General features: G+C 36.1%; 1 protein-coding gene across 1 annotated transcript in view; it reads left to right on the top strand.

Annotated features, from left to right (window-relative positions):
• Positions 1 to 21,823, top strand: part of ZHX3 (zinc fingers and homeoboxes 3) — a 150,328-nt gene that overhangs the window by 20,182 nt on the left and 108,323 nt on the right. Inside the window, 1 exon segment of the mRNA XM_078150230.1 lies at positions 14,737 to 14,923. The gene's annotated coding sequence lies outside the window, so the exon portion shown is untranslated.

The raw sequence follows: 21,823 nt of genomic DNA, 5'->3' as shown, positions 1-21,823 counted from the left end.
GCTTCTTGTTAGATTAAGAGGCCTTTCCTAGTAAGGAGGGAAGAGTTAGTTTCTGACTAATTCCCTCCCCCACCCCAGGATATTATCACAAATAATGAGATGTTAAACTAATCATAAAGACAGATAATCACAGAAAGAAAAGGTGAAGGGAACAGATCAAGTGATATTGTGACTCAATTAACTCAGCGTAACTGAGTCAATACTTGGCTACCCCTTTTGGATAAGGTTCTCCAAGAAGTAATTAGAGAGGCAGCTCACCAGGAGCTAATTTGCTAACCTCTGCAGTATGTCCAGGACATGAGCAGCTTTTTTAAAGAGTATGGCTGGGGGCAGCTAGGTGGCGCAGTGGATAGAGCACCAACCCTGGATTCAGGAGGACCTGAACTCAATTCCGCCTCAGACATGTAACACTTACTAGGTGTGTGACCCTGGGCAAGTCACTTAACCCCCATTGCCCCACTAAAAATAAAAAAATTTTTAAAAAAATTAAGAGTATGGCTCCTGTGCCTGCAGGAAGATACTAAATACAGCAGGGAGCAGACACCAATTCTCCAGTCAATAAACATTTAATAAGTGTTTACTATGTGCCAGGAACTGTAGGAGATACAAACAAAAAATAAATAAATAAAAGGCAGAAAACAGTTCTTGCATATTCAAGGAGTTCAAAGTCTAATGGGGGAGATAGTATGCAAGCAACTATGTACAATCAAGCTATATACAAAGAGAAATTGGAAATAATCAATAGGAGAGTACTAAAATTAAGGAAGATAAGAGTCTTCCTGTTGAAGGTGAGATTTTAACTAGGACTTAAAAGAAGCCACGAGTCAGAGATGAGGAGAGAGATTATGCCAGGCATGGGGATAGCCGGTGAATATGCTCAGTTAAAAGATGGAGCAGAGAAGGAATTGAGTCAAGTAATTTGAAGCAAGAAGCATCTCTGAGGATCAAGACCTGTAGTAGCAAAGAGGAGTCCAGGGACTATGGATTTGAGAGAACTAGCTCTGGGAATTTAGAGTTGAGGGAAAAAACAGCCCAGCAGAGATAATGTACCTGGAAGATTCCAGTAGTATGGTAACTTCATGTGGAGAGAGAGAGAACATCAAGGCTGTATAGTACCCAGAGGTTCGAATTGCCTTGGCTATGTATGTTCTCTACAGTATCTTATTACTATTACACTGTTTGTTCCAATTCTTCCCATTATCACTGGGTTTTTTTTTTGTTCTTCTTATTGTTGGAGAGTGTACCCCAGGTTTGTCATGGAGAATGTTTTGCAGCTACTATTGTCATACCATTTTAGGAAATGCCTTTGCTTTGAGCTAATTGCGTCTATTGGTTGACTATTAAGGAGAAACTGTAGTCGGGTTAATGAACTATAGTTTTCAGTATATGAATCCCCATGGACCCCAAAGCAGAAGTCATCATTGCTCTACCCACCCCACTTCACCCTCCTAATTCTTAAACCTGTGAATGGTAAGCTGGGGAAATAGCCCCAGATGGAGTGCTACATGCTTTTGGGTTTATCAGAGTCTTCATTTTCTAGTTTATTCCATTGATCTACTTTTCTGTTATTTAACTAGTACTAAATAGTTTTGGTAATTGCCACTTTAGAATATAATTTGAGATTTAGAAGTCCTATCCTTTTATTCATTCCTGCTTTTTCATTGTTTTTCTTAATATTCTAGATTTGTTATTCTTCAAAATACGTTTTGTTATATTTTTGTCTAGCTTTGTCAGGTATCCCCTTGGTACTTTGAAATAACATTATATTTATAAATTTTGGTAGTAATGTCATTTTTATTATATTATCATGGCCTATCCATGAACACTAAATATCTTTCCAATTAATCTGCTCTTTATTTTTTGAAAGAGTATTTTGTAATTATATTTTACAAATATTGAGTGTACCCTGGTAGACTGACTTCCAGATGTTTTATGTGTTTTTAGTTATTTGAAATGAGATTTCCTTTTCTATTATTCCCTCTTGGATTTTGTTATTACTATATAGAAATGCTATTGATTTTGTGGGTTTATTTTATATCCTGCTATGTTACTGAAGCTATTAGTTGTTTCAAGTAGCTTCTTTGGTGATTTTTAGAGTAAAGCTTTATGTGGTAAGCCAACAGGCATTGTTTTGTCTCCTCGTCTTTATGCCTTTAGTTTCTTTCTTGTCATAGTATTGTTGCTAGCATTTCTAGAACTGTATCAAATAAATAATCCTGTGGTTTTGGGGAAAGCTTATGGTATTTCCCCATTGCATGTAATGTTAGCTTTTACTTTAAAAAGATACTCTTTATCATTTTTAAGAGAAAAATGATCCTTCTCTTGCCTATGCTTTGTAGGGGTTTTTCTTAAGCATAAGTATTGTAGTTTAAGACTTTTTGCATCTAATGATATGTGGTTTGAAATGTTTTTATTTTTAATATGGTTAATTATGTTAATTGTTTTGCTTTATCTTGAACACTCCTTGCATCTTTGCTACAAATCCAACTTGATCATAGTGAATGATTGCTGTAATCTTTTTGCCAGTGTTTTATATTAAAATTTTGATTAAATACATATGAACCTTATTGGTTTAAAAGTCTCTTTGCTTTATCTTTTCATGATTTAGGTATTGGAACTATATTTGTCTCATAAAGGAGCTCTGTAGAGTATTTTCTTTCCTAAGTTTTGAGAATAATCTGGGTAGGTATGAATTGTTCTTTAAAAGCTTGATATATTCCTCTATAAATTCATCTGGACTAGGGTGTTTGTTTTCCCCTGTTTGGTAGTTCTTATACAGCTAGTTGAATTTTCTTTTCTGAAAGTGAATTATTTAAGATTTTTCTTTGTTTTATTAATTTGGGGATTTGGAACTTTTTAATATAATTACTGATAGTTTTAAATTCTTTTGAAAGCTGTTTATTCATATAGTATGATATCATCTGTACCACTGCTGAAATGTTTTTGTCAGACTTGAAAGAAGCTGCACAGTTTCATCAGTGACTACTTTTCTCCACCTTTTCACGTATTTGCCTCTATAAACAAAGTGGGGTAGACCCTATCCTTTTCACGGAATCTGCTTTTAATTGAGTCTCTAGATCCTTAGAAATGAATTGCTTCATCCTGGACCAGGTGGTGTTGATAATAGAAGGTCTCACCCACACCTTCTGGGAGACAGATAGAGTCCATTTGGCTGAGATGGCACTATAAAACTTGGGTCTAAAGAAGTACTTTTTGACCCAGTTTGTGTGGAGCTGTACAGCAGTATTCCAAAACCAAGAGAAAGGATCAAGCCAAATGATTGCATTGCCTGAAATTCCACTGCAGTTTCACTCCTGTGGAGGATAGTTTTTCAAATAATTAATCCCCTCCTTCTTTGTATTCAAAATGTTGAGAACTTATTTTCCCTCCTTATAGAAACTGAATGTTAGCTAACTGAATGCTCCAGGAAAAATGAGGAGAGGTTCCTAAAAACTCTCTCTGTAGCACTCAGCTGACACTCTGAAGCTAATGATAATAAGGAGGATCTCAGTAATGTCCAGGAAGCAAAGATGTGTCTTCATCACATCTAAGACCTCTGGTTTCAGAGCAGTCAGACTCTGCAACATTCTGATCTATGAAGCTCCTGGTTTTTAGCAGCCCAGTATATTTCTTAACTTGACCATAATAATAGGAGCACAGTTGGGACAGACTCATAGGAATCCTGACCTCTGTGACTATGGCTTGATCTCATGTGCACAAAGGAAAACTAGCCCATATCCTTGCCATGAATGGCAATATCCAAGAAAAGAGCCAATAGTAAAATTTTCCCAATCATAGAGGCATCATTAAAGGCTGCAGGGTAAAATGAAAACAGCACTGGATTTGGAGTCAGAGGACCTTGTTTCCAAACCTGACTCACTTTCTACCTGTATGACCTTTGGCCAGTCATTTAACTTTTCTAGATCTCTGGTTTTTTTGTTTTATTTTGTTTTTAATCTGGAAAATGGTGAGTTTGGCTTAAATAATATCTAATGGTCCATTATAAGAACCATATAATTTGGATTAATAGTAATCCAAAGTGGTGCATTCCAGTTGTAAATCTGTGATCCCATGAAAGACACAGAATATGGGGTAATAAGAAAGGTAACCTAGAAAACTTATCCCAAGAAGGAAAATTCAAACTTTTAGGTATCATTGAAACTTGGTGGTGTGTAACTCATGACTAGAATATGGCTCTGGAAGGAGATACTACATTAAAAATGAAGAAAATAGATTAAAGGTGGTGGGCAGAATATCTTTGTACATTAAGTACACAAACACACGTGCACACATACACACTTATTTGAAGATATGCAGAAAATGGAGATAGAAAGTATGGTAGAGTATATTTGGAACAAAATCAATGGAAGAAGATAAATATTGTTATAGGAGTACACTTCAAATCACATTGATAGGGGGAATTAGGTGAGGAATTGAGGAAGTAAATTACAAGCGTGGCACAGAAATATGATATAATAGTGATGGAAAACTTCAGTTATCTGAGTATTTGCTGGGGTTCTTTGGCCAAAAGCAGAGTCATTAACAAAACAGTGGACAAAGTACAGGGGAAATTGCCTTTCAGGACTGATTTTGACCATCAGGGAGAGACTGCTGAAGATGAAACAATGGGAATCTTGAGGGGAGAGGGAATGTGATTATAGTTTGTTTTTACCTTTCTTTATTGCTTCTCCAGTGATTAGCACATAGTAAGCACTTAATAAATGCTGAGTGATTGATTTGGGGACTGTGTATATTTCAAATATTTCAAAGAAAGAATAAGTAGAATTCCATGGCCTACAATTCCACAGGGCAAATCATCCTAAAAGGAATGGGAAATTCTCCAGAATGAAATTCTGAAGACACAAAGGGAAACCATTCCAATGACAAAGAGAACAGGAGCTATCTAAAATAGACCTGTTTAGATGCACGGTTCAGATTTAAACTCATTGGCCAACTTATAATTTAAAAGACATATATACAGAAGATAATGGACGATGACTAAAAAACAATGGCAGAAAAAATTGAAAGTAAGAAAGGAAAGAACAACAATGAAATATTTTTAAATACCTGAATAAGGGCAAAAAGAAGGTCAGAAGGGAGCACAGACAAGCAAAACAGTGTTGGTACTCCACTATAGTATTGTAGTATTTAATACAGTACTGTGGTACAATATTTAATACTAAAGTATTTAATTTAATACATACTTTAGAAACAAGCTGTAAATGAGATAGTAATGATTTCATATACATTTTTCTTTGTATATGGAAATGCTCATGCTTGTTGATGTTTGCTAAATTCATAATAAAAAAAGAAATTATTTTTACAAAGAATGGTTTGTGAATATTTAGAAGGGGAAGTGGTAATTACTTAAGAGTTGTCATGATGTCATCAAGTATAGGTTATACTAGACTGATTTAATTTTCTTCTTTTGATAGAATTACTATACTAGTAAATGAAGGGAAGTGGTGCAAATATAGTTAGCCTAGAATTTAGCAAAGCATTTTACAAAGTTCCTCATGTTATTCTAGTTGACCAGATGCAGAGACAGGTAAGTGGATTTGCAATTAGCTAAATGACTGGACCCAAATAGTTTACAGCCCCAAAGGAAAGGGTCCCTGAAGGAGTACTCCAAAGGTTCTTTTTTCTGTACTTGGGCCTGTGTTTTTCAACAATTTTGTCAGTGATTTTTAAAAAGGCATAGGTGGCATGCTTTTCAAGTGCAGCTGAAATAAAACTCAGAGGGATAACTAACACATTGGCTAACAGACACAGAATCCAAAAGGACAGCTTACAACTTTTGGCCAAATCTAATGAGATTAAATGTAATAGGAATCAATATCAATTACTACATATGAATTAAAAAATTTACTTCACAAATAAGTGAGAGGAAAGTGTGATAAGATAGTCTGAAAAATATCTAGCAGTTCTAGTGAACTGCAAGCTCAGTATGACTTAATAGTTTCATATGGGAGTCAAAAAAAAAGTTATGATCTTTAACTCTATTAAGAAATATGCATTATCCAAGATTAATTCTGTCCATATCTAGAATATTGTGGTTGGTTTGGGGTGCCACATTTTAGGGAAGACATTGATAAGATGAAGTCTATCCAGAGGAGGGAGACAAGGATAGTGAAGGGCCTCTAGGTCATGCAATAGGAGGACTTCAGGAAACAAGAGTTTGGGTTTTTTTTTTTCCTGAAGATGAGATTTAATAGGAACATGATTGCTCTCTATAAGCATCTGCACAATGCTCATGTACAAAGGAAATTAGACTCTATTATTTAATATTGTACTAGAAATGTTCGCTATAGCAATAAGAGAGGAAAAAGAAATTAAAGGACTAGAATAGGCAATAAGGAAACAAAACTATCACTTTGCACATGATGTGATGTTATACTTAGAAAATCCCAGAGAGACTTCTGGGAGCCAAGATAGTGGAGTAAGCATTAAATTGGCATAACTCTCCTGTGTTCATTTCTAAACAACCATAAAATAGTGCCCCAAAGTAAATCCTGGAATAGCAGAACCAGCAAAAAGATAGGGTAAAACAATCTTTGAGCCCAAGAAACGTGAAAGATAGATGGAAAAGATCTGTCTCAGGTAAAAGGGGCGTGCAGTCCAGGACAGGAAGCATCCCAGCAAGCCAACAACAAGCCCCAACTTAGCAAACCAGTGGGAGATCCTGAGCCCCAGTGTGGTGGAGCAGGCAAATGCCAACACCAGGCCCCACCTCACATGCCTCAGCATAGGTGAGAATGGGCGAGCTCCAGCTCTGAGAACCACATGTGCTTCAGCATATCACCAGGTAAGCAGGCAACCTCCATGGGGCAGACCACCATGTACTTCAGTATATCCCCAGGGAAATACAGAAACATCCCACCAACCTCAGCACACCATAGACCCCAGCACTAGGACCTCAGATCATGAACAGATAAGCTGCCAGATGCCTATGGCCTCCAGCAGCACCAGCCATACCTCACCCCTACCCCCGCAGCCCAGCACCAGACACAAGGGTCCCCCATGGGCCTCAGAGCAACATCAGTGCAGCACCAGGCAAACAGCCAATTCCTGCAGCCCCTGGTAGAAGAGGCCTGAGACAGTGTCCCTTCTGTCCCAGGACCAGAGCTCAAATTTAAAAGAAAGGAAAAAGGTCAAAAAATGAGCAAAAATCAACAAAAAAAGAATCTGTGCATAGAAAGATATTATGGTGACAGGGAAGACCAAGACGCAAACTCAGAAGAGTACGATGTCAAAACATCAAGGAAAAACGGGAAGTGGTCCCAAGCTTAGAAAGAACTAATGTTAAGCTCAAAAAAGAGCTTAAACATCATATAAGAGAGTTAGAAAAAAAATTGGGAAAAGAAATGGGAGCAATGTAATAGAATTATGAAAAAAAGAGTCAACAGCTTGGGAAAAGAAAACAACTACTTAAAAAGTAGAATTGGTGAAATAGAAAAGGAGATAGAAAAATCCACTGAAGAAAACAATTCCTTAAAAAATACAATTGGCCAAATAGAAAAGAAAGTACAAAAGCTAATTGAGGAAAACAACTGCTTTTAAGTTAGAATTGGGCAAATAGAAGCTAATGACTATGAGACATCAAAAATCAATCAAACAAATTCAAGAGAATAAAAACATAGAAGAAAATGTAAAATACCTCATGGTAAAAATAACTTGGAAAATAGGTCCAAGAGAGACAATATCAGGATCATTGGACTACTTGAAAGCCATAATCAAAAGGAGGACCTGGACAGCATCTTTCAGGTAATTAGCAAGGAAAATTGCCCTCATATCCTGGAACCAGAGGGCAAAAAGAGGCATTAAAAGAATCCACTGATCACCTCTGGGAAGAGATCTCAAAATAAAAACTCCAAGGAACACTAAAGTCAAATTTCAGAACTATCAGGTCAAGGAAAAAATATTGCAAGTGGCCAGAAAAAAAAAAAATTCAAATATCAGGGAACCACAATCAGGATTACACAGGGCTTAGCAGCTGTAACATTAACTGGAGTTCATGGAACATGATATCCCAGAAGGCAAAGGAGCTAGGACTACTAACAAGAATCACTTACCTGGCAAAATTAAGCATAATACAATATGGGATAAAATGGTCATTCAATGAAATAGAAGATTTTCAAGCTTTCATAAGGAGAAGACCAGAATTAAATCAAAAATTTGATCTCAAATATCAAGACCCAAGAGAAGCATAAACAAGTAAAAACAGAAAAGAAAACACAAAGGATTCAATAGAGATAAACTGTTTACATCCCTACATGGGAAGATAATTCTTGTAATCTTAAAAATTGTATCACTAACAGTTCAGTTAGAAGGAATATACATAGAGGGTATGGATATAAAGTGAATTTAAGAGAATGACATAAAAATAATTAAGGGATGAGAAAGAGGAGTACACTGGGTGATTAAAGTGGAGGGGAAGATGGGAGGGAGGACAAATGGACATTGCTTGAACCTTACTCTCATCAGTATTGGCTCAAAGAGGGAACCATATACACATTCAGTTGAATATAGAAATCTATCTTAGCTGACAGGGAAGTAGGAGGGCAGTTAATTAAGTAAAGGGGGAGAGGGATGACTGACAGAAGGGAGGGCAGATCGGAGGAAGTAGTAGAAGCAAAACACTGGTGAAGAAGGAAAGGATGAAAGGAGAGAGAGGACAAAACAGGAGAAAAAATAGGATGGAAGGAAATACTACACAGTTAGTTATCAAAACTGTGAATGTAAATGGGATGAACTCTCCCATAAAATGGAAGCCGATGGCAGAGGGGACCAAAAACCAGAGTATTATAATATGTTGTTTAGAAGAAACACACTTGAAGCCGAGAGAGACACACAGAGTAAAGGTAAGGGGCTGGAGCAAACTCTACTATGCTTCAACTGAAGTAAAAGAAAGCAAGGATAATAATCCTGATCTCAGACAAAGTAAAAGCAAAGTAAAAGAGATAGGAAGGAAACTACATCTTGCTAAAAGGTACTATAGACAATGAAACAATATCAATACTAAACCTATATGCACCAAGTGGTATAGCATCCAACTTCTTAAAAGAGAAGTTAAGTGAGTTACAGGCATTATGAAATATAAAACAGATAATTTTAACTATATTAAAAAGCTTTTGGGGCAGCTAGGTGGTTAAGTGGATAGAGCATCAGCCTTGGTGGGCCCGAGTTCAAATCCGGCCTCAGACACATAACACTCATAAGCTGTGTGACTCTGGACAAGTCATTTAACCCCAATTGCCTCATCAAAAAATGCAAAAAAAAAAAGCTTTTGTACAAGCAAAACCAATGCAACTAAGATTAGAAGGAAAGCAGCAAGCTGGGAAACAATCTTTATAGCAAGTGTCTCTGATAAAGGCCTCACTTCTCAAATATATAGAAAACTGAGTCAGATTTTTAAGAATATAAGCTGTTCCCCAACTGATAAATGGCCAAAGGATATGAACAGGCAGTTTTCAGATGAAGAAATCAAAGCTGTCTATAGCCATATAAAGAAGTGCTCTAAATCGCTTTTGATTAGAGAAATACAAATTAAAACAACTCTGAGGTACCAGTTCATACCTATTAGATTGGCTAGTATGACAAAAAAGGAAAATGATAAATATTGAAGATGATGTGGGAAAATTGGGATACTAATGCACTGTTGGTGGAGTTGTGAACTGATCTAGTCATTCTGGAGAGCAATTTGGAGCTATGCCCAATGGGCAACCAAACTGCATACCTTTTGATCCAGTGATACCACTACTAGGTCTGCATCCCAAAGAGATCATAAAAAGGGAAAACCTACATTTGCAAAAATATTTATAGTAGCCCTTTTTGTGGTGGCAAAATATTGGAAAGTGAGATACCCATCAGTTGGGGAATAGCTGAATAAGCTGTGGTGTGTGAATGTAATGGAATATTGTTGTGCCATAAGAAATGATGAACAGGCAGATTTTAGAAAAACCTGGAAAGACTTGTGTGAACTGATGCAAAGTGAAATTATCAGAACCAAGAAAACATTGTACGCAGTATCATCAAAATTGTGGGATGATCAACTGCGAATGGCTCAGTTCTCAGCAACACAATGATCCAAGAGAAGTACAAAGGACTCATGAAGGAAAATGCCATCCACATCCAGAGAAAGAACTAATGGACTCTGAATGCAGATCGAAGCATATAGGTTTTTGTTTTTTACATTATTCTTTTTTGTGTTTTTTTCCCCTTTTGATCTGTTTCTTCTCTCACAACTGTAACTAATATGGAAATGTGTTTTACATGATAGTACATGTATTATCTGTACCAAATTGTCTACCATTTTCAGAAGAGAGGAAGAGAGGGAGGGAGAAAAATTTGAAACTCAAAATCTTGTAAAAACAAATGCTAAAAATTGTCTTGACATGTAATTGGGAAAAAATAAAATACTATTTAAAATTTTTAAAAAGAAAGTCTCAGAGGATCAACTAAAAAACTACTTGAAATTAACAATTTTAGCAAAGTTGCAGGATACAAAATAAATCTATATAAATCATCATCATTTCTATATATTACCAACAAAGTCTAGCTGCAAGAAAGAGAAATTTCATTTAAAATAACTGTAGACAGTATAAAATACTTGGGAGCCTCTGTATGCCAAGACAAACCCAGGAGCTATGTGAACACAGCTATAAGACACTTTTCACACAAATAAAGTCAGCTCTAAACAACTGGAAAATATTAATTGCTTATGGGTAGGCCGAGCCAATATAATAAAAATGACAGTTCTACCTAATCTATTCATTCAGTGCCAACCAAACTATCAAAATTTATTTTATAGAGCTAGTAAAAATAATAACAAAATTAATCTGGAAGAACAAAAGCTCTCAAAGATATTAAGGGAATCAATGGAAAAAAATGTGAAAGAAGGTGGTCTACTGTACCAGATCTCAAACTATATTATAAAACAATAATCATCAAAGTAATCTCGTACTGGCTAAGAAACAGAATGGTGGATCAAGTGGAATAGATTAGGTACAAATTACATTATAGTAAATGACCACAGTAATCTAGTATATGATAGACCTAAAGATCCAAGCTTTTGGAACAAAAACTTATTATTTGACAAAAACTTCTTGGAAAACTGGAAAACAATATGGCAGAAACTGTATAAACCAATATCTTACATGGTATGCCAAGATAAAGTCAAAATGGGTACATGATTTATACCAAAAGAGTGATACCATTAGCAAATTAAAAGAGTATGAAATAGTTTATCTGTTGGATTTATGGATAAGGGAAGAATTTAGGACCAAAGAAGATATAGAGAGCTTCATAAAATGTAAAATAGATAATTTTGATTTTACAAAATTAAAAAAGTTTTTGCACAAACAAAACCAATGCAACCAAAATTATAAGGAAAGCAGAAAACTGGGAGGAGGGGGGATTTGCAACAAGTATCTCTGATAAAGGCTTCCTTTCTCAAATATATAGAGAACTGAGTCAAATTTATAAAAATACAAGTCATTCCCCAACTGATAAATGGCTTCAAAGAATATGAACAGGCAGGCAGTTTTCAGATGAAATCAAAGCTAATCTATAGTCATGTGAAAAAATGTTCTAAATCACTATTAATCTGAAAAATGCAAATTAAAGCAACTCTGGAGTACTATTTTCACACCTATCAGAGTGGCTAATGTGACAAAAAAAAGGAAAATGTTGGATGTTGGAGGGGATATGAGAAGACTGGGACACTAATGTACTGTTGGTGGAGTTGTAAACTGATCCAATCATTCTAGAGAGCAATTTGGAACTATGCCCAAAGGGCTTCATACCCTTTGATCCAGCAGTACCACTGTTAGGTCTATATCCCAAAGACATCCAAAAAAAAGGGGAGAGGACCTATTTGTACAAAATATTTATAGCAGCTCTTTTTGTGGTGGCTAAGAATTAGAAATTAAAGGGATGCCCATCAGTTGGGGAATGGCTAAACAAGCTGTGGTGGAAGACTGTAATGGAATGTTATTGTGCTGTAAGAAGTGATGAGCAGGCAGATTTCAAAAAAAACTTAGAAAGATTTACATGAACTGATGCATAGTGAAGTGAACAGAACCAGGAGAATGCTGTACACAGTAACAACAATATTGTTCGATGAACTGTGAATGACTTAGCTATTCTTAGCAATACAACGATCCAAGATGATCCCAAAGGACTAATGATGAAGCATACTATCCGCCTCCAGAGAAAGAACTGATATTGTTTGCATACAAGCTGAAGCATGCTATTTTTCACTTTCTTTCATTTTTTATTTTAGTCTTCTTATACAAAATGACTAACATGGAAATGTTCTACATAATTGTACATGTTTAATAACCTATATCTGGTTGCTTACCATCTCGGGGAGGGGAGGGAGAGATGGAGGGATAGAATTTGGAACTCAAAACTTTAAATAAAAATGTAAAAAAAATAAGAGGAATTATACTTGTTCTGTTTGTCCCAGAAGGCAGTTATATGGAAAGTGTAGAAATCCACCTTTAGGCTTGCTTTATGGGAAACCTTTCGTGTTAAAGTCATCCACAAGTAGAACAGGCTTTGCCTTGGGAGGAGTTTGGTTTCCTCTCACCTCACTTCAATACAAGAAATATTAACTTCCTACTTTGTAAAACAAGGATGCTGGAGCTACATAGACAAAAATTAAACAATACCTGCCTTCAAGGAGCTTACATTCTAATGGTAGAATAAAACACACACAGAGACAAGTAAATATAAAGTATATACAAAGTAATTTCAAGAGGAAGAGAGGAGTAACAACTTGGTGAATCCAATTGGAATGATTTTCTCTAGAAGATGACACCTCAGTTGTGTTTGGAAGGAAGCTAGGGATTCTAGGAAGCACAAGAGAGGAAACAGTTCATTGAAGACATAGGGCCACCACCTCTGCAAATAAATGGAGGTCAGAAATGTTTGTGGGGGAAAACTAGCAGGTCAGTTTGAGTGGAATGGAGAGTTTGTGAAGAGAAAAAAGATTGAAAAGGTAGGTTGAAACCTTATTATGGAAAATTTTTAATTTTTATATTTTTATTCTGAGGCAATAAAAAAACTGAAGATTTTTGATTAGGGAAGTCACATGATCAGATCATTGTTTTAGAAATATGATTTTTACATTTGTGTAAAGTATTATTTGGAGAGAGAGGGTTGCAGAAGACTGTTGCAGTGGTTCAGGTGAGGCTTTGGAAAGAAGGGGGTTGATGTAGGAGATGTTATGGAGGTGAAATTGAGAAGACTTGGCAAATGTAAATTAGGTGACTGCTTCTTGGATATGTTTTAGAGGTGATTCTTGGTCAGGAAGAGATTGGATTAGATGTAGTTACCTCCCAATTTTGAGATTCTGTGAATTTGTGACTGAGCTAATTTCACAGAATCCAAGATCAAAATATTCCCATGCAGCCAAAGGCCTCCTCTGTGGACAACAAAGTGATAAGAAGGGCTTCTTAGCATTTGGCCTTGCCACCCACAAAATGGTCCCACTTTGGGTTAGCATAATCACAGAACCCTTACTCATTATCCTTAAGGCTTCCTGGTTCCATATCTGTAATCCCTCTATTCTCTTAAATAGAAATCTTGTCCTCTTCCACTTTGTCTAGTATTTATACTTCTTTTTTTCCCTTAAAATCAGGGATTGTCAGCTAGGGACCACCCTTTGACTTTCTGACATCTTGGGGATCTATCCAGATGGGGTATTTGCATTAATAGAAAATAGTCACAGCCAGAATATCCCAGGCTATGCCTCCACTTATCCATTCAGCATGTGGATTTAAAACTCTACTTGGGAAACAAAGGGCTACATCACTTTCACCATACTGACTATTTTGCAAAGTTTTGACTGAGGGCATAGATCCCGTCTGGAAACACATGCAGTGTCAAGGCCATAATTAAAGACTGTGTACATATTGCTAGAAAACTTAGAGGGGATTTACTTCTTATCTCATAGGGAGCCTCATTTTTTTTACCAAAAGAAAATTTGGAAGATTGTATCTCTGCATATATTAACATATGTTCAATCAGCTACCACTAAAGACATATCTGGGAACATAGGTCTTTAAGCAACCTGATGGTTTCCCTGACTAGTTCTTTGATGACTTTTGAACACAAAATATATGCTTGCCAAAAAGACTTTTATGGAGAACTCACACAGGGCAAGTGTTCACATGGCAATCAGAAGAAGCAATACAAGGACACTCTCAAGGTCTCTCTTAAGAACTTTGGAATTGATTGTGTGACATGGGGGACCACTCAGCATGGCATGCCCACGTCAGAAAGGTGCTGTGCTCTTTGAGCAAAGCAAAATTGAAGTAGCTGAAAAGAAACACAAGATGTGCAAATTTAGAGACCCACCGCAAATGCACATGTGGACTATTTGTGCCCTACCTGTGGTAGAACGTTCTGAGCTCATATTGCTATGATCAGCCACAGTCCAACACACTGAAACTTGATTCTAGCATAGTGATGTCATTTTGGTCCTCTTCGAAAACAAAGGACAACAACAGGTACCAGTCTGTGATGACTCCATGGTTTTGACTTAACACTCAGAGAGAATGTGTAGAAAAACACACTTCAGATTGGAGACATTTCAAATAAAAAATACCATATCTTTGGCACACTATTTAGCAACCTGGTGACTTTTCAACACTTTAATAGGGCGTTCAGAGAATTCTCTGGTCATTTCACGGTTACCTATTTGAAGATTTGCTCTTTTTCTTCTTTCAGCCAGAGCACACCCAGTATATGTGAGCAGTTCTGTAGAGCTCCAGGAATGCTGACTATTTGACAAACCAGAGAAATGCACCTTTGACTGCAAGACTGTTAAATTCCTGGCCCAGCTATCTTCCCGGAAGGACTTCAAATGGACCTTTACAAGTTATCTACAATGATAGACTAAGAACAACCTACCAAGGTATGTAGGCTGTTAACAATTGGACTTTTCTAACATGACATAGAATTTTATTAGCAGCTATTCCTAAATTGTGATATATATCATGACCTTATTTAATAAAAGTGCTTGTTTTCAGTGAATTTTGGTTACCTGAGCAGCTTTTACATAGGTCAAAGCAGCCTAAACTTTCATTCCTAATTTGTTCAGTCCCTAAAATTAGTACAGCTCCTTCTATACTCTTGCAGGTACCCCACTGCAAGGCCTCACTTGACAGTTGGAATAATCACCAGCTCGTAATTCAAGACAATCTGAACCAGCTATTCAAAAAAAACATACAAAGTTAGCAAAAAGACAGCTTGTCATTGCTAAGTGGTTGTCTGTCTCTTTTCTGAATGCCAATTATCATTCTATAAAATTTGACCAGTAATACCACAGATCTTTTTTCATTATCCAGTAAATTTACTCAATTACATTCAAGTTTACACTCCCTTACTCAAGAGTCGTCTGGTGTTCTGTCTTCTTCCTCAAGTTCTATGTACAAAATCCCTTTCCTAATTTTTTTTCAGCATTCACTTTTATAAGATTTTGAGTTCCAAACCTTTTTTGTTCCTCTTCTCTCCATGATGGCAAGCAATGTGATATAGGTTATACATGTACAATCATATTAAACATATTTCCACATTAGTCATGTTGTGAAAGAAGAATCAGAACAAAAGCAGGAAAAAAAAACAAGAGAAAGAAAAAACAAAAGAAAAAAAAGGTAAAAATAGTACACTTTGATCTGCATTCAGACTCCATAGTTCTTTCTCTGGATGTGGATAGCGTTTTCCATCATGAGTCTTTTGGAATTGTCTTTGTATACAATTTGTCGTTGTATTGCTAAGAAGAGCCAAGTCTATCGCATGATATTGCTGTTATTGTGTACCATGTTTTGGTTCTGCTCACTTCACTCAGCATCAGTTCATATGTGTCTTTCCAGATTTTCTGAAATCTGCCTGCTCATAATTTCTTATAGCGCAGTAGTATTCCGTTACATTCATATACCAAAACTTGTTCAGCCAGTCCCCAGTTAATGGGCATCCCCTCAATTTCCAATTCTTTGCCACCACAAAAAGAGCTGCTATAAATATTTTTGTACATGTGGGACCTTTTCCCTTTTTTATGATCTCTTTGGGATAAAGACCTAGTAGTGGTGTTGCTGGATCAAAGGAAAGGCACAATTTTATAGCTCTTTGAGCACACTTCCAAATTGTTTTCCAGAATGATTAGATCAGGTCACAACTCCACCAACAGTGCATTAGTGTTCCCATTTTCCTTTTCTGTCATATTAGCCAGTCTGATAGGTGTGATATGGTACTTCAGAGTTGTTTTGATGTGCATTTTTCTGATTAATAGTGATTTAGAGCATTTTTTCATATGACTATAGATAGCTTTGATTTCTTTGTCTGAAAACTGCCTGTTCATCTCCTTTGAAGCCATTTATCAGTTGGGGAATGACTTGTATTTTTATAAATTTGACTCAGTTCTCTATATATTTGAGAAATGAGGCCCTTACTAGCAGTAAAAATTGTTTCCCAGTTTTCTGCTTTCCTTCTAATCTTGGTTACATTATCTTTTCTCAGTTTAATGCAAGAAACGTACATCAAATACCTACCATGTTCAATACTTAACTTAGTACTCTGCTAGTTAATGTTTCTGGTCTGTTGTTTCAACTTTAAAACTTGCCTTTCTGGAACTACCCTTCTTTTTGGAATAAAATCTCTTCAGTTCTTTTAGAAAAAAAGATCCTTTATATTTTTTTCTGGAGAACCCCCTCACGATCTCATTCTCTCCCTCCCTTCCTTCTCCCCTCCACCCCCCTATCTGGTTTTCTTTCTGTAATGAACAAGTTTCCCTTCTCAGCTAGAGTATTCCATCTGAATTTTCCCTGTGTACTAATCCAGTTCAATCCAGTCAACATTTATTAAGTGCCTAATGAGTGCCAGCTCCTGTGCTAAGGGCTAGGGATACAATTAATTTTTTTAAAAAAGGGTGGAGGGGATGATCCCTACCCTCAAGGAGTTTAAAATCTAAAGGTGGAGACAACACACAAAAGGAGGCAGGAAAGAATGAGGGGAAGGGCAGGGAAGTGGGGCACGCTGAGCATCTTGTTCCATGGAGTTGAAATAAGATAGAGCACTTCTACAGCAGTGGTGTAAATTAGAAACAGATCCTTTCTGGCCACATATGGACTTAGAAAATCACAATTTAGAACTTATCCAGCCATTCTGGAAAGCAATTTGAAACTATGCCCAAGGGCTATAAAACTGTGCATACCCTTTGATCTAGCAATACCACTGCTAAGTCTGTATCCCAAAGAGAATTTGAAAAAAAAAAAAAGGAAAAGGACCTACTTGTACAAAAATATTTATAGCAGGTCTTTTTATGGTGGCTAAGAATTGGAAATTGAGGGGATGCCCGTCAATTGGGGAATGGCTGAGCAAGCTCTGGTATATAAATGTAATGGAATATTATTGTGCTATAAGAAATGACAAGCAGGATGATTTCAGAAAAACCTGGAAAAACTTACATGAACTGATGCAAAGTGAAGTGAGCAGAACTGTGAATGACTTAGCTATTCTTAGCAATACAATGATCCAAAGGACTCATGATGAAACATGCTATCCGTCTCCAGAGGAGGAACTAATATTGTCTGAATATGGATTGAAGCATATTATTGTCTGTTCCTTGCTTGCTTCCTTCCTTTTCCTCTTTTGTTTGTATCTTCTTGTACAAAATGACTAATATGGAAATGTTTTTACATGATTGCACATGTATAACCTATATCAGATTGCTTACCATCTTAGGGAAAGGGGAGGAGAAGGAGGGAGGGAGGGATAGAATTTGGGACTCAAAACTTTTTAAAGAAATGTTTATTGTTTTAACATGTAATGGGGGAGGGTGATAAAATATTTTTTAAAAAATCAATTTAACACCATCTATGCTATTATTGTTCATTCATTTCAATCATGTCTGACTCTTCGTGACCCCATTTATGGTGTTCTTGGCAGAGATCCTGCACCAGTTTGCCTTTTTTTTTTTCAACTCATTTTACAGATGAAGAAACTGAAGCAAACAATTAAGTGACTGTACCTAGGGTTACACAGGTAGTTAAGTGTCTGAGGCTGGATTTGAACTCAGGAAGATGAGTCTTCCCAACTTCAGACCAGGTACTCTATCCACTGTGTCACCTAGCTGCCTAAATCTATGCTGTACTTTTTTATTTTGTTAAGTTTCCTAATTATATTTTAATCTTATTCTGGCTACACTTTGGAGTTTTGCAGGCAGCAAGTTTGATGCCTCTGTACTAGAGGACTCTAGTAATGTTGATCAGTCTCAATCTCCTCAGATGGTTGCTGGGTAAATGATTTAGCAACTTGGAATTTGAGAGGAACTAGCTTTTATATTCTATGTATGAAAGAAATTTAACTGAACACATAGCACATACGGGTACCTAAGCAGATTTCTCCACAATTGCCAAATCTGCCATATATGTATCTCGCTTTATTATGAGGCCTGGGGACTCTCTTTTGCACAGTATTTGGCACATAGTAAGCACTTAATAAATGCTTTTTCATTCATTGACTTCATTCAAAATCAAATTTCTTCCTAAGCTTTGGCTAATCTAACATCTTCATCTTTTTATTAGGTCTGAGAGCCTCTAGAACCTATTTTGAGTTCTTGATATGTATACCATATTCTACCTTGGCTTCTTCAAAGAACTTATCCACTCAATACTTCCACTTCACTTCAATTGATTCCTCAAGTGTATATGTCCAAATAGGATTTTCTCAAGCTCTAGACTTGTATCACCAACTGTCTACTCAACATTTCTACCTAAATGCCCTTCTGTTATGGTAATAACTACATATTGAGCAACAACTAAGAGTAAAACACTGAAAGGTGCTGGGCATATAAAGTTGAATAAAACAAGAACCCTGTCTAAAACTTAACTCATCATCTTCCCCAAAATCATCATCTCTCCTAACTTTCCTATTTTCATTAGGTACTTTCTCTATCATCTCAAGGACCTATGTACAGAAGTTCAGTTATCTTAAATCTTTCTCTTTCCATTGCTTCCTCCATATGCAGTCATTTTCTGAGTCCTATTGATTTCTATAATAATTCACTTCATTCTACTTTTTCCATTCCTAATATCGCCATTATATGGGCCCTTGTGAATGAATGAAAAAAATTTGTTGAGTGTTTCCTAAATACTGGGGAAGAGAAGAGAGAGAGAGATGAAATATTCATATTAATTGATTACTACTCCCACTGGAAGAAGTACAAAGAAGATTGAAGCTCTTGAAGCTACATAGTAGAAGATGTGGTTAGGAAGCTAGGCATGACCACATAAAGTGAGCTCTTAACAATTAACATGGCCTCAGGGAAGGATGGCCATTTTTGTGGAAGAAGTAATTCTGGATGGCATGACTGGAAAAGCACCTATCACCTAAAATTATAGAATCGTGAAATTGTAGAGAAAGAAATGATATTAAGAGAACCTAATCCAACTCATCCATTTTTATTTTATGTTAGTTTGGTTTATCTTGTTTTTGTTGATAAATTTTGATTTGACACAGCAGACTAACGTAACAAAGCATACTCCCTGAAACAACTAAACAAAATAACTAGTTTGTAGTTACTAAAGAATAACTACAATTGATGGCACATAAAACTATTAAAAGAATAATTGCATTTTAACATCAAGAAAATAGTACCATTGCTTTAAATCAGAGTTTTGCTGTTTAATGTCTTTTTTCTTAATTTTATTTTTTTAGTGAACAGAAATCTATTTTCTGTCTCTTGCCCCACTTAAAAAAAAAAAAAGAAATTCCCTGAAACTAATATGCAAAATCGAGCAAAAACAAATTCTTCTGTTGTCTGTGCTCAAAAATTATTTGTCTCATTTTTTACACTAAATCCGTTTCCTCTCTGTCAAGAGGTGGACAGCATACTTAAATTATTGGTCTACTTGAATCCTGGCTAGTCATTTTGTTGATCATTTTTCTTTCAGCTTTCGAAGTCTGTCTTTACTGTATTGTTTGTTATTTTATAAATTGTTCACTTCACTCTGAGTCAATTCATACAAGCCTTTCCATGTATCTTTGAAATCTATTTCCTCATTTCTTACAGCACAATAGTGTCCCATTACATTTATATACCACAAATTGTTCAACCATTCCCCAACTGATAGGCATCCCCTCAGTTTCCAGTTTTTTGTCACCACAAAAAGAGCTGCTGTAAATGTTTTTGTACGTTCATATGTACAGATGTCCTTTGCCTCATTCTCTCATCTCTTTTAGGTAGAGGCCTAGCAATGGTATAGCTGGGTCAAAGGGCATGCCCTGTTGCTTAACTTTATGCACATAATTCCAAATTGCTTTTCATTCTATAGAAATTTAAGAAGATCCATAGAGGTTAAGTACTTCCCCAAGATCACATGCCAGTTCTTAATGACAGAACTGAGATTTTAACCGAAGTCTTCTGATTCCCAGTCTAGTTCACTTTCCTTTATTTCATGTTGCTTCAGGCCTAATGGAGGTAGTATAACAGAATGAACAGAGTATGAGACTTGAAGTCACGGAGACCTGGATTCAAATCTTCCTTCTGAGATTTCCAAACTTTGTGATTAAGGGGCAAGTTATTCAACCTCTTTTAAGTCTCAGTTTCCTTATCTGTAAAATGAGGATAATAATACCCACAGTATCTATTTAACAGAGTTGTTACCAGGCTTAAAGGAGATAATGTGTGTTATGGAAAATGTATGGAAAGTGCTTAACAAATTTTAAAGTGCTATACACATATCTGGTTGTTGTTACACAGGAGCCTCATAACTGCTCTTCCTTTCACCTCTTTCTTCCTCTTTTAATGTATATTATTAAGAAGGGTAGGCTTACAATGTGCATGGTACTGTGCTTCAGGTAGACTATCTCGTCACTCTCTCCTGTACACTCCATGATCATTTTGTGACTTTATTTATGCTGTTGCCCCTGCCTAAAATGCTTTTACCTCTCCCTTGTGTTTATCTAAATCATATGAGCAAGCTTTTGCAAAAATAAAATCAATGCAGCTAGTATCTGAAAAAGATATGGATAAGGGGAAAAAAATCTTTGAATTAAATCAATTCTGATTTTTAAAAAGTCCAACATCCTAAATCAATAAGAAATTGATCTCAGTAGGTCAAAGGATATGGATAAATAATCTTTAAAAGAAAAAATAAAAGCTATCAATAACCACCTGAGAAATGTTCAAATTCACTAATAACCAGAGAAATATAAATTAGAATATCTTACATGTCGTAAGCTAGCATGATGTATTCAGGCTGGATGACTACTTGTCATATATATGGTAAAAGGAGATGGGATGGATGGGTTTGGGAGATTGTACTAGAATAACCCAGAAGTCCTTTCCAGTTCTAGGATTATCTGGGTATTTCTTCAATGTAATCTTGCTCTTAAAACTTAGAGATATTACCAGGCATTCATTTGATTTAAGTATCCATTTTGAGAGGAGAAAGTACTTAGTTCATTCTGGATCCATCCCTTACAGGCCTTACTCTTTTAGTGAGCATTTTGTTCTAAATACAAGTTTAATAAGAAATAGAGATATGTAGAAATAGTATTAGTAAGCTTTGTGCATAATCCTTAATAACAAGCAATTTTAGGGCATCTGATGCATATAGAATCCTTTCCTAGACAGTAGGGGTATAGAGTCATAAAATATATATCCCTTACTTTATAAAGTTCACAAATAATCTAGGAGGAACAAAACATAAGAATTTTTTTAAGCCAGAAAAGTGACAAATATTGTCAATCACAAGTGATTTTGGAAGGAGTAGAGAGAAGGGATTGGTGTATACAAATAGCCCCACGTTGACAA

This window comes from Phascolarctos cinereus, unplaced genomic scaffold, assembly GCF_003287225.1.
Source record: "Phascolarctos cinereus isolate Bilbo 61053 unplaced genomic scaffold, phaCin_HiC Scaffold_2;HRSCAF=192, whole genome shotgun sequence".
NCBI lineage: Eukaryota > Metazoa > Chordata > Mammalia > Diprotodontia > Phascolarctidae > Phascolarctos > Phascolarctos cinereus.
The sequence above is the reverse complement of the archived record's forward strand: the minus strand, read 5'-3'. Positions and strand labels throughout refer to the sequence as shown.